This window comes from Cinclus cinclus, chromosome 2 (assembly GCF_963662255.1).
Source record: "Cinclus cinclus chromosome 2, bCinCin1.1, whole genome shotgun sequence".
NCBI lineage: Eukaryota > Metazoa > Chordata > Aves > Passeriformes > Cinclidae > Cinclus > Cinclus cinclus.
The window spans coordinates 6,005,165-6,018,492 of NC_085047.1; positions in this window are offsets into that span (position 1 = coordinate 6,005,165).

The following is a 13,328-nucleotide window of genomic DNA, read 5'->3' on the forward strand; positions in this document are numbered from 1 at the left end:
GTATGGAGAGAGCTGTTTAATATAACTGCAGGAATGACTGGATCGTGGTAAGGAGCACGTAGAGCTTGCACCAAAGGGTACTTTGAAAGAGTTGGTTTTTCCAAGAGCTCCTAAAGGTAGTGAGGACTTACTTGGCTCTGACTTTAAATAATGTAATTCTTGTCTTTTGTAATAATTTTCTGATAAGCTACAGCCTCATTCAGTTAGCATGGTAAGCAGTCCTACATTGTGAACTCTGTATTATCTGAAGGTTCACCTTTCAACTAAATGATGCCAAATATATGAAAATAGCATCCTCTCCTTATCAGCACGTAGAAGGGGTTTTTTTTTCATAATTTGTGTGAAATAAAAATAGAAGGTAAAAGAAGTGGCAGAATTATTGTAGTACATAACTCTGGAGGTATTGCTATCAGGCAGAACATATCCTAATGAAATCATCATTCAAAGGAAACCTTCCTTCCAGTTACAGAATGAATATAAAACGATAGATTAATAGGCTTGAAAGAAAAGTAGGTGAATAAATAAAATTCAGCTAAATTGGGTAGTTTTCATTTCATTTTGTACTTATAAATCCATGTGATAGACACCTAGCAGAGACTTGGTGTTTCCTCTATGCTTTCCATCACTAAGTCATCACTGTGGATTTCTCTGCTGCACCCGATTGATATCATGTCACTGACTGTCCTGTGGCAACTACTCCCCAGCAGTTTGGCATGTCCTTATCACTCACTTTTAATCAGATATTTTCTTCAGTGCCTGCTCTTATCCTCAGTAGACTTTCTTTATCTTGCATAAATGTTACTGACAACTGATTAAGCCCCAGTGTGATTATAGAGGTGTCCCCTTAAAAAAAAAATAAATTGCAAAGTACAATAAAACTTACTCATAGTTTCAATATTTAAGAGACTTTTTTATGATCACATTTGATGGGATCCATCAGGAATACAGATCTATTTCCACCAAAGTGACTTTATCTACCTATGTCAAAGAAGGCACAGACTCATTTTTGAATTCTGCCTTATGCAATTCAGTCTGTCTTATCAAGACTGAAATCAAACAATTTTCAGGTGTTTCCTGTAGCTGGTCAGAGAGGAATACTTTATTAGTTCCCCTTTCTGTGTTTCTTGTAGTTTCTGTGCTCCCAGAAAAATGTAGGTTTGCCTTGGGAGACTGAGGAGTTAGGATCAATTACTCCACACATCTATTGAACTCTAGGATTTAAGGTCATCATCTGAATTTCTCCTCCCATGATGAGCAACTTCCTCTCAACGAGCATGAAAAGGCATATTCAATATTACTCTGGACTAAAGTGAGGAGTGGTATTTCTATTTCCCTTGAGGAACAGTGCTCATATAACCCACTTAAAATAGCCCAGGCTTTGGTTTTTAATTCCAGAAACAAAATTATTCATGGCTAGCCTGAGTTATGAAAGATTTACTTTGAAGAACAACACAAAACTGCTGATACAGTTATAATGAAAATATTGAGGTAGGGCTATAGGATGAAAAAGGAAATATAAAAGCAATTTAATTTCATGGATTTTGGAAGTCTTGCCCTTTATCTATTTAAGATCTATTTTTATTAGAATTTTGCAGCCTGGAGGTTAATTCATCTTTTTAATGTATGTTTGTCTTTTGGAGTATTATTGATTTAAACAGCAGGTTGCATGACTGTGCTCTAGAAACATTAATTGGCATGCACAGTATTTGTATTTCCTCTTCTAGAAATAAAAATGGCCTTTTATTAAAGCTCCTTGTTTGCTTTTTTTTTTTTGAAAACCATGCTAAATGCAGGTTGGTTCACTAATGAATTGTCACATGATCCTCAGGATTATGAAGTTTGTCCCGCAAAAACCAACAAGTGTCCCCACAAGCAATATGTTCTTTTTCCAGCCTGCTGCCTGAGCCAGAGGTGGGCTGAGCAGCTGCTTAGCACCACCTGCCTTGTTAGGAAAAAAGACTTCTCCAGTCAGTGATGTTGTGTGGTGTTCACTAAGAGGGTGTTCAAACCAGAACTTAATCCTGAAGGTGGAAGTAGTAATCATGTAAGAAACTTCTGGTTGATCTCATAAAGTGAATTTATCACCTCTCTGATGCTGGAGTTTTCCTCTTAGTGTTACTATATTAATTTATTCTTACTTCAAGCCTGACCTGTATTTCTGTGCTGCTCTTGCAAAATGCCGCTTTCAGAGGTTCAGTGTATTCCAGGGTTTCTTGGAGAAATCCACTGGTGAGTTTAGCTCTGTTTTTGAAATCAGGTGGTGTTGAGATTCAGACAAAGCTAAGCTTATCTTGCATGTTATGCAAAAGGGACTCTTACAGCTCAACCCTTGATTTAGAAATATAATATGAACCTCAAACATTAAGAAAATTTGCTTCTATCAGCTTTACCAAAAAATTTTATTCTTGTTTCAAATCACACAATGTTTGCTGGGTTCACACATGTATTCTTTGAGTCATGTGATTTTTTTTTTTTTTTTACATTCTTTACTTTTCATTTAAAATGTAAATTGAATTTTGTTCTTACAGTTATTGAGGAAATATCAGAGTGGTGTTTTCCAAGTGATCCAACCCAAATAAAGCTCAAACCAAAGGCTCAGACGCCCTCAGAATTCTAACAAAAAATTCACATTGGCTCAATCTTAAAAATAATTGTTTCAAGCTCTCCATTTGTTTTAGAAGACATCTCACCAAAAAAGACTCTTGAGAGACTGAAATGAATTTTTTTGTGTGCACTAGATCTCACTGCCTAGGAGATGCACAACTGGCATATGTAATTGCACAGTGTACCTGAGCTGTATTTAAAAATAGGAGCCCTGTGAAAAAAAGCTTGAAATTAGCATGATTAACAGACAGCTCCATATCCATTTTATTTATGATGAATAATTCAGAGCATCCCAAATCCCTCATCAGCCCTCATAATCCATAGAACCGAACATGGGTCAGAGAACAAGCAACAAATTGCAAAACCCTCTTGAAAATGTCGCATTGTTTTGAGATCATCAAATCAAAATCATGCCGAAGTGTATTGCAGTACCTGACCAAAGTGTTGGACTGCCAGAAATTAGAATCTTGCTGCATTGCACATCCTCCCCTCATGCTAGCATGGAAAGGTTGCCTTGTTGATGCCTATATGCTGCAGTTGTCTCTTCTCCCTGGAGCCTCTCTTCACTGGTGCTGTCTGACTGAACTGATCCATGTTTCTGAATCCCAGCCAACACAGGGATCACTCACTTCAGTTGTTTAACACAAGGGCAGTAACCACAGTGCAACTGGAGTGTGGTTCTAAGTCCTGCTTTGATGGCCTCTGAGCACTGAGTGTCCTGCTGTGTCTGTTTTCTCCTTCAAGTGCCTGCATCAGGCTAATTACTCACCCAGTTAGCTGTGCTGTCCCTCATGCTCTTCAGAATGAGTAGAGCACCATTCCCAACCATTCCCTTCTCTTAAAAATTGATGTTTGCTATTGGACAAGACATTTTCCTCTTGTGATGTTTTGTACTCTTGCTAGAGGAAGGAACTTCCTCTGAAATGGGAATCTTTATCCAGAAGCTTCATGGTTTCCAACTTGGCAATTCTATATGAAAAATGCTCACCGTTTTTAACAAATGTTAATTCTAACAATGTTTTAAGGGTGCTCTAAACAGAGAAAGTCAATAAAACCCTACTCAAGGTGTCATTTGGACATTCCAAAAGCCAAAAAACAGTGAGACAATTGGTAAGAGATGTGTTGGTGTGTGTCGGTGCTTAACTACATGCAACGGATTTACTTCCCGATTTGACTAATTTAAAATTCATTATGTGCACTCAGCTTTCTTTTATTTTTGAGAGGAAGCCATGAATGAATGCAACATCTTCATCCTCATAAGCACATTAAAAATATAAATTACTGAAGCTAGTACTAGTATTCAAGGAACACCATTTCTATTCCTTTCATACAGAAATATGAAAATGACGATAATGTCTGAGCAACTTTCAGCTGGTGATATTTATATTCCCTTTAAAGGTGGGATGGGAGAAAGTTGGTTGAATTGCAAAAATAGCTACACTTGTCTCTGTGAATGTTTTTGAGGAAACAATTTCTTATATCTGATAGAATAATTATTGACATTTGCAAGGGCTCTGGTGGAGCCCTATACCTTTTTATCTGCAGAAAGTTCTGTAGAGATTTATGTCCCCTTCATTCTGGAGCTATGGGAGCTATTGTCTCACTCTGAGAAGGCAGAAACTTCATGCCAAACAGGCTTTGCTTCCAAGCAGTTTTCAGTATGAAGCATTTCTACTACCCTGGAGTCGTCTCCAGGTACTGGCCATGACAAGTGGGAAACAGAACAAAACAACTCCAGGACGCTAAGAATGATTTCTCTATTGTTTAGCTCTAGAGATGCTACTCACAACAAGGAGAATATCTTTGTCAAGGTTAAATAGTCTGGAAATAGAGAAATTACCTTTATAAATACTGCAACAGAGGTAAGGGACTTTTTTTTTGTTTCCTTACCTTACACAGTATTAATTTAAAAAGTAGTCAAATCTCCTCGGAGTGCAATGCCACATGAAGTGATTTAAAGCATGTCAGAAGATGAACAGAAAATTTACCATTACCATTTCATCTTTGCCATTGTTTCTGTTATGCCCAAACTTCACAGAGTACAATAATGCATGTAAGAGATCTGGCTGGCTGACGTCTGTCCATCCTGAGGCACAATGAAAGGGATCAAGAATAGAGCAGCTGCCTGAATTCTGAGCTGTCTTGTTTTTATAGGCTCTTACATAAGCCTTTTCTCCTTCTGACTCTGTATTAACCAAGTCAAGGGTCTATCTCATTGTTCCATTAGCGCAGTACCTGAATTTACAGCAAAGCAAGGAAATATGGCAATAAATCTTATTAGATGTTCTTGTATGTGGAACACAGTCCCAAAGGCTCTCCTGAGAGAGCTGCATCCCTCTCGAGCAAAGAGAATAAGATTCTGTACAACAAAAGAGAACACCAAACTTATTTCAAAATGGTGATATATAAACTGCACAGCACGAATGCCATTCTTTGGGAAAGCGAGATTTTTCAAATGATCAGAGCCACTGATAGGATATGTGAGAAGAGGGGACAAAGTGATCCTACCCTCATTCCTGTCTGTCTCTCTCCATGTTCCTGGCAGGAGCCTGAGTGGGCCAAGGCTACAGGGGCTGCCCCACTTGTTTTAGACCCCACAGCCAAGGAACTTCAAATGTTAGTCTGACTTGAGTGCAACTCATTTGAAGGGTCAGGTTTCCCACAGATCAGTCTGAAGAGAGAAGCTGCAGTGTTTCAAAAGCATTTTACTTGCCTTGCTGTGGGTGAGGTACCTGGCTCATTTGTTCTTAATAAGTTGCAGCTCTGAATATTTCTGAGAACATTGGGACTGCCTCACTGCTGCTTTGCTTTCCTTCATGTACCTGCTGGATCTGTGTCATGTCTTTGAGCAGGCCTGTCTGCTGGCCACATTGTGACTTATAATTAGGCTGGCATTACTTATAACCCATTCAAGAGATACAGATAGGCTTTCAGGTGTTTCTGTCCACCAGGTGAACATTCATTGGGACTGAAACCTCTTGGGCTTCTCTCGGTTCTCAAGAGGTTCAGCATTGGGCTGGCACGAGCTTCCTTAGCACTGTCAGGAATGAAATGTTTCTTGGCTTGTGCAGGAGATGAATGCTGGGCACCTGGAGAACTTTAAATTTGAAATAGGTACCTACTTACGTTTAAGAGCCTTCTGAGCTGGGCAGCAGCGGAGCAGAAATTTTTAGTGTCACTGTTTGTAATTTCAGCTAACTTCTGCCTGGCTTGGATATCTCAATATGTTTCTGGGATCTGGCCCTAAGGATTTTTCTTTTTTTAACTTGTGCATTAAATAATAAAGGGTAGGCAATTAAGAAGTCTTGCTTAACTGTCTCAGCCTCTTGAAGAGAGCTACAAATCAGACTTGTTTCCTCCTCCTGAGAATCATTAGATCATTTGTTACAAGGGCAGGGGGAGCCTCTGCAGTGTTTCATGGCAGAAAGTGCACAGGGCTGCTCTGTGGAGTGCTCTGTGCTCTTGTTTACAAACCAAGTGTGCTACACTGAGCATCCCAGCTGGATGTTTAGTTTGAAAAGTGATATGTCAGTCGCTATTTAATTAGGACCCTGCAGCCCACCTTTCTCAGATGCAGCAGCTTATTAAAGCATTCCCTGATTGGGAATATGTAGATGCCATTGGTGGAAGAAATAGCTGCCTTCAGCTAGAGTGAAAGGACTTTGCCACCTGGAGCCTGGACTTGGAGCAACACACTTGGACCCCAGGGCTTAGGTGTAAAGGACAGAGGAGACAAACAGGCTCCTATTCTCCTTCCAGGGAAAATGCTTTTGGAAGGGGTGTTGCTGTACTCCCTGTCCCAGGAGAGGGAATTCTCTTCCACTGCTGCCTGCGTATCCTTCTCACATAGCTCTTCTCTGCAAGAATTTCAAGAACAGGTGAGCAACTTCTCTTTACTGCTCACTTGTTTGGGCTGGGATTGAGGGCAATAGGAAGCAAAAAAAGTAGGTATTTGGTATCTCTGGGAGAGGCCTGCAAAGAACAAGCTGCTTCCAGTAAAACAACAGTGTTCAAGGCCAGGCCTTGAGCAGCCTGGTCTAGAGGGAGTGTCCCTCCCATGACAGAGGGGTAGAAATAGAAGATCTTCAAGGTCCCTTCCAACCCAAGCCATGCTATCATTCACCAGCATGGTGAATCACCAGATGCAGCCTTCTCTCTAATTTGGAAGGCAATTTGTACTTCTTTAAATTAAGGGAATTGAGGCTGCAAAGAGACTCCCCAGTAACATCTACCAAAATTGTAAAATACTTCTAAAATAAAATATAGTGTGCCATTCAAATGGCTGGGTTTATTCTTAGTGTTGTTAACCACTTCCTATTTCTCTACTGCAGCAAGCTTTGAAAAAAAACAGAAAACCAAACAAAAAAACCTCACCCTCAAACTCACCAAAAACTGATGGTTTTTATGTGAACTCTGGCACTGATACACTTGGAGAATTGCATATTTTATTTATACAGAGGTACTGGGGCTATTCCAGTGCTCTTAGCCCATTTGTTATTTTGGCTCAAACATACCTTTCCAGAGGTGATAATTCTCTGTCTCACTTTGAAATATGAAAGGTGAGTTTAGAAGAAAGTTTAATTTTTTTCCTTTTAAAAAAGTTTACTCTAACAAAGTAAAACATTGAGCACTGTTGTATTGGACCCATCTTCTCCAGAGCACTGTTGTCTGTACTTTTAGGGCAGGCACAGCATTTCTTCTAGATGTTAGAGATAATGTGTGAATGTGTATAGGGGTAAGGGCTGTTTAACTGGTGAGAAAATTCCATTATGGAAAAAGAAGATGGAGCTCAATCTTCAGCCCTCTTTACCCAGACTTTGGGAATATTATCTCTATTTGATAGTGTGCTCTGGCTTTTTTGCAAGCAAAATTCTCCTGCACTTCCCACCTCCTCTAGCTTTCTGGGAACTGACAAATCATCATTGTGAGTAATATTTTCCTTTCTAAGTCCCTTTCCCCAGTTTTTCCAGGATGCTGGTTTTGCTCACTTAAAGACCTTTTTTGTTAAGGCAATCACATTCTAAGTACAGAGATATCCATAGAGTAGGAAATAATCATGACAATGAATCTTGCTCCCTACAAGAACAAGGAGCTAAACAAGTTGCTTGACTGAAGCCCATGCCTGAATGACAAAAGTTCTGGCCATTATTTGAGCTAATTAAGCCCACAGCTTCTGTATCTCCAGCTCTAGGAGAAAAAGTGGTGATAGCTCACTATGGGCATTGTGAGAATTAGTGCAATCATATATAAATATTTTACACATTTTACTTTGCTATTTACTATTTCACTAGGAATGAATTACTTGCTTTCCCACTGTGATGGGAAAGGAACTATGTCACAAAGAAAAGAGAAGAGTTGTCTAAGTGCTATTGATGGCTGCATTTTATTTATGCATTTACCCAAGAGATGGGTAATACTCTAGAAGCATTTTTCTAGCTATTTCCTTCACCAAACACACAAGTTCTTTTGATGAGCAAGGAAAAGCTAATGAAAACCTATAATAATGAAATCACAAGAGCTATATGAAAAGAAACTGGGAAATGCTGACAGTCTCAATTATTATAATAACCTAGAATAGAAGGAAATTATATTATTACTCTAATATACACTCTTGGCAAAAGGAGTAAAAAAAAAAACACAAAAAAAACCAAGCAAGCAATTGTTAAATTTTTAAAGGCGTTTATGAAACTGCAGCAAAACAACTTTTCACTTCAGTTTAACTTATATTTATTTGGAGTTGGGAAATGGTATGTGGTATTAAAAACATGGCAGTGTTCCTTGCAGTAAATGCTTTCTGTCCTGTGAGCCAAAGAAAGGATTCACACTGCCCTGTTGGTGCAAACCAGAGCATTCATCAAATATTCCTATAGTCACCTTTCACACCCAATAAACCATAAGGAGTTAGCTGAAATATTATTGAAACCACTTATGTCAAGCAAAGGGGAAGGAGGAGGAACTAAAGTGAATGCAACTCAACTGGACACAGTATTGCAATTCCTTTGTTTCATGAGAAGGCACTTGGGAAAGATGGACTTTCAGTGTTTGGTGACAGCTATTGGAGTGTGATATTGGTCTGAGGGTGAAGCAGGAATACAAAATCACTCCTGTTCTCCTGGAGATTGCAGTGTTGGAATGCAAGACAGGGGCAGGGGTGTTACCTGTGCCAGCAGGGATGGTTGTAGGACATTTAAGCATCGCTTGAGCAGATGGGAACAAGATTATAAGACTGAGATTTTTTTAAACTGATAATTAGTCCAAGATCAAAGGGATTGTTATTTCACTGTGCTAGTCTTAGTTTGTACCAGTGTCTCTGTCCTGTTAACCATTTAGACACGTATGCATAAAACTGGCAGATATCCTGTATCTTATTCTGGCTAATTCATGCAAAAAGTGCCCATACACATCATTCTGAGGTTACAGGGGCTGTGCCAAAGCCTGGAGGATTTGCAGGGATATTCTGTGAGTGGCTACACTGACAACAGGGCTGATGTTAGAGTCGGTGCCCATGGATTGCTCACCAGGGCTACAGAACAGGAAAACCAGTTCTCCCAGGCTCTTCAGCAGCCAGGAGCTGCTGAGCTTCATCCTCAATCACTCCACATTGACCGCTTTTGCTGCAGCCTGAGAGCTTCCTAAGGAAAGCGGGGATGGGATCTGAGCTCAATCGGCAGCCAGTTAGGAACCAAAGAAACCCTTGGGGTGACTGTGGGTACCACCGAAGCTGCCCTACACTGGGCCAGATGCTGCTACTGTTCCAGCTAGAAGTTTTGGGATCACCCCAATGTGCCTTTTTTTTTTCTTTTTTTTTTTTTTTCCTATGCGGAGAAGGATGGAGGAGAACAACATCATCCAACATATGAGGGTTTCAATCAGTTTTCTGCTTCTCCTTTACTTCCCAGCTGCTTTGCACTTCCCTCTCAGATGCAACAGGGCCCCAGATTTCAACTGTTGAGATGGAAACATGCTTAATAATAGATTATGAAAAAGCCATGGTGAAAAATTCCAGTTTAGACGGAGGATTTTAGTGCCAGATTGTGCCCTGGGATTCCAATGCATATCTTCCATTAAAGCCATTAAAAATGTTTGCATTTCAAGGAAGAATTTGGACTTTTGACACAATTCGCTCTTTTTCTTTGGAAGCCAAACATTTTCTGTGGTAACAGAACATATTATAACAAGAATAAATATAATGCATTCAGGCATTAAAATGAATAACAGTCCTTGATCTATTTGCTGAAGATTACAGGCATGAAATATGAAAGCTGTTAGTGGTTTGAAGAAAGATATTTGCTGTAATTGGCTCTGCAGCTTTGGTTTTATTACAAAATATGAAGGAGATGACCAAAGAGGTGTCCAGACCCTCACATTCTGTGGAGAGATTACAGTGCATCTCATGATAATAACTTTGGCCAGTGGTTTGCTGCTTTTTGAATCAAGACATCCTAGAATCTCAGGCTAATGTATTTGCCACACACAAGCTGCTGCCTCCTATTCCAGTGAGGTCAAAACCTTGGTGGTGAGGGTGTATGGCTACAAGTGTAAGGAAAAGGTTTCCTGTACTCACAAGGTGCTGTATGAATTAAAATGGGATTGCATGAATGGGACACTGTGCTTTAAACACTCAACCCTTCAATTTCTGTATTGTTTCAAATTGGAGCAATGTAAGTACAGAGGGAAGCTTTGTCCTCCAGAATGGAGGTAACTCTCATCCTTGTCTCCCTCCTCAAGTGTTTGGGGCAGGCTGTTTCCCTTCCTTTCCTTCAGAAATGAAAGCAAGTGCCTGCCTGCCTACAACTTGTGCTTCTTCCCTGGGGAATGAGGAAAGACAGAGCTCGACCCAGGAGTTTCTGAGCTCTCTGTTGCCTCCTGCTCTTCTGGGACTTGCAGTGGATCAGCTGGAAGTGTAGATCTCAGTGGTGATATCACTGCAGTGTTACAGGAACCTGCCTAGCACCCCCTGAGTCCTGAACCCTGTACAATGCAGTTTGATGTGAAACTTTTAGAAATTTGTAGGATGGCAGATTTCACCAGAAGCTTAATTTGCTTTACAGAATTCTTTTTTTCCAAGACTGATTGTTCCCCACAAAAAAACAAAAAACAAAACAAAAAAAAAAAAAAACCAAACCCAAAAAAAACCCCAACCAAACAAATAAACAAAAAAAAACAACAACAAAAAAACCTGTTCTATCAAAGCTGACTTCCTGGGGAAAAAAAAAAGTCATTGACTATCTCATTAGAGAATCCCTAGCTACTTGTGAACAAACATTGTTTTTAACCTTCTTATTCCTTTATACATAAGGCATAAGTAATGCCCAGTGTGTGTTTCCTTGGGATGTTGTGTGTATCTTCCAGTTTGGTCTTGTTGAGGAAAAACTAACATGTTATATTTTTGGCTTTTGGGCAGGCCATAACAGCAAAGCCACGGGGCTTTGCCTGTAAACACCAGCCACAGCTAGCTGGGATGTGGTTTCCAATGATTTAAATATTAATAGAATGCCACCAGAGGGTGAAACGAGGAGGAGGGGAGATAGGATGCAGCAGTGCAGCGGTTGTTTTGGTGGCTGTAATCTCTGGGGTACTGCTCACTGGACAGAGCTGTCTCCTCAAATAAATATTTGGGAATAATTGTATAGCAATGAGAAGAGACCCTTACTTCTTGTTGATACTGTTCAAAAGGTTTGAGATGCTTTCCAGAATTTATTTAGACCACTAAATAACTCTTCTGATCTGTGGAAGGGGTGGACACCTCTAAATCCAGCAGTAAAACTCATGTGGGAGCAGACAAGTAAATGAATGCTTGAAGAGCCCGTACAGATTGCTTTGCCACCTTGCAATGCTTTTCATCTCTCCTTCAGATTTCCAGTGTATCAGACAAGCCATTTCCCTTGATGTTACAATCCACATAGCTGCTGCACCAAGTCAGGTTTGGTGGTGGCATTAATTGTGTGCTTTCTGAGCATTTTCTGGTCTTTATTGCTTCTCCTTACTCTTGGCATCACCGAAGTTCAGCTGGTCCAAGAATCAGTTTTACCCTGATGGATTTAAGAAGCTAGAACAGACAGCAAACATGAATGAACTTTATTTAAAATAGAACCAGTCAGTTCTTTTCCTCACTAAAGAAACAGACTGAGGCAGAAAGCTGGGATGTTTCTCTTCGGTAAAGATCTCACACCAGTCATACCTTATCTGGTTCCCCTCCTCTCCTTTTGTCAGTGTTGTGCATCTGCATTAGCAAGCTGTGCTTTTCATTCCAAAGTGATGAAAGGGAACAACAATAAATTACAATGCCTTTTAAGAAGTCTCCAAATCTTATCAGATCTCACATTTCATCCTGGTAGCTCTTTCATGTCATCCTTTTACTATTACTCTAATTGCCAGTCAAAATTTATTTTGCTGCTCTTGGGCACCTAGCACTTGCAGCTACTGTTGAGAAATAGCATGGAGGCAGAAAGCAGAGATCCTCTCTCTTCCCTTTTTGTCAATTCCTATTGCTTGTGAAATTCCCAAACTCAACAACCTCCCAAGTTTCTGAAAAGAGTGGCCCTCTATGTACTCTGAGGCATTGTTACACTGTTAAAAATGGAAATCTGATGCTCCTTCTTGTGGGGTGGAGGGGAAGCAGTGGAGAAAGTTTTTTAAAACCGCTGTAAAAGCGGTTTTACCCCAGCTGTCTCATGAAGCTTGAATGCTGAGAGTAGAAAACAATATAACAAATACCTGAAAATGCAGCCACCTACCACTCTTCTATATAAATTCGAGATTACAAGCCAAACTCACTGTTGACATAAGCAGATGCAAATCTAATGAAGTCACTGCAGTTACTTCTACTTATGCCAGAGGTGAATTTGTCCCTATTTTTGGAACATGCTGGTTTTGTGCTACAGCACTGGCACACTGTATCCTGTCAAAATCCTTTTGAGCAATTGCAGTGCGCCACTGGCTGGGTAACGTGATGCATCGTGTCAAACACCTGCCTGATAATGGTCCTGATCTGCTTTTTGATGTGATGCAACATGCCACTGTACCATGCCCAAAGGCATCTGATAGGAATTCTGTCAGGATCTGGTAATAAGAAATGTGTGCTAACGGAATATTGGAGCATTTCAGCATTTTGTGGAAACAGTGATCTCTGTGTTAGTGCATTTATAAATCTCTTCCAAATGCCTCATGTACTTGGGTGAAAAATGATCACTAATGTACTCCCACTTCAATGTGTCACATTAACATAATAAACGATAAATCATTTTCTATTTTAGTCTGTTCTGCTTTAAGGACCAAGACTGGATTTTCTCCTAAGAATGATCAATTGGTATTGAAAGAATTTGTTTCTATTTGTGATTTTGCAGGCTTTTTTTCTTACTGTTATTAAGTGTAGGAGGGTTTTGTTCTGTTTTTGTTATTTTTTTGTGGTTTTTTTTTTTTTTTTGGGGGGGGGGGTGGGGGGTGATGTCGTTTTTTTGTAAACTAGCACCAGGCCTTGTTGTCGCTGCATCTGAAAGCGTTTTACCTCAGACAGAATGGTGCTAAACAACATCCTCCCTAAAGCAGGAAACATATTTCACAATCCTCTGCGGCGAGCGGCGCAAGCTTCCCGGGGAGCATCTGCAAGGGTGGATAGCAGCCAGTCGTCCAGAGGCAAGGAGAAGGCCAGGAGCCAGGAGACAGGGCGGCCAGAGGAATGCCTGGAGGCAGCCTGGCCATGTGCTTGCGGTGAAAGCCTCCAG